The following is a 1,256-nucleotide window of genomic DNA, read 5'->3' on the forward strand; positions in this document are numbered from 1 at the left end:
CTAATATTTCACTAGTACTAATACATACAATTACTTAAGCCTAACTTAACTGTACAATCACTGAGATACTTATAACATTCTGTTATCATCGGCCGACAAATATACAAAAGACTTATACGACAAAACTACGGGAACACAAGACAGTGCAGTACTACACTAAAATTCAGTCCTAAAAGCTAAACTTGGCCCTGTGAGTATGTCTCTGTACAGGAAAAATCATAATTGACAATCAACGTTGTGTATTTGGGTAATTTATTTTTAGAATCTACTGCGACCTTTAAAATAACAATATGTGTATTATGAATTATTTTATTATATTTAATTTGACAATTTTTTATACCTATGACTATTGGTATTATATTTAAAGTCGCATCCCCACCACCAGCATCCTCGACCCTACACTGATTATACATGTATTTTAACTAAAAAATTCGAAACTACAAAATGTTATATTAAATAAACAGATTAAGTTATATTAAAAATTTAAACACCATTAACTAATAAAAAAAAAATCCTCAAATGTTTTATTAATTTCAAAATATGTGTTCCTATTTGAAAAAAAAAAACGGTAGGACAGTGGGGTCGCGGCAAAGTGGAGACATGGCATAGTAGGGTCCAGTATAGATTTAATCTGACAGTGATTAAAATCACTATCATAAGAAACGCTTCGATGCAAATCTGTAGATAGTGTTTAATTTTAAAAAATTGATGGATAATTGCAAAAGCAACATCAACTTCTATTAAAATAAAATACAAAACCCATAATTATCATACAAAAATAGTATATTTTTCAATATGGTAGCCATTTGCGTATAGAAGATAGATCGTCGGGACAAATTTTTTTTTTTCATTTTGTAGTACATAAAATAAGCTTTAATTTGATATATGTTTAAAGGACGCAGTCTTTCCGGAACATTTTCAAAAATTAAGTTGAAAAAATTAATTTTTGTAAAAAAGTTGCCATTTTAAATCCCCCCCAATGAGCAGGTTAAGTGATAGATTTTCAGAAAAATGATATCAAATGAAAGGTAAATATCTAAGGTTTTAGTATAAAAAAAAATTATGTTGATTTGTTGATTTTTCAAAAAGTTATGGAAGTTTTAAGAAAAAAAAGTTAAAAAATTAAAAAAATTAGCGATTTTTAAATTTGTAATTTTTTTGGATATTTCCCCCATTTGCGTGGAACGAGGGAATTTTTTTCAATTTTTAAGGGTAATGTCTTCAACTAGATACGATTTGTGATCTTTTGACGTATT

Source organism: Daktulosphaira vitifoliae, unplaced genomic scaffold (genome assembly GCF_025091365.1).
Source record: "Daktulosphaira vitifoliae isolate Bord-2020 unplaced genomic scaffold, ASM2509136v1 Scaffold_4, whole genome shotgun sequence".
In the NCBI taxonomy this organism is placed as follows: Eukaryota; Metazoa; Arthropoda; class Insecta; order Hemiptera; family Phylloxeridae; genus Daktulosphaira; species Daktulosphaira vitifoliae.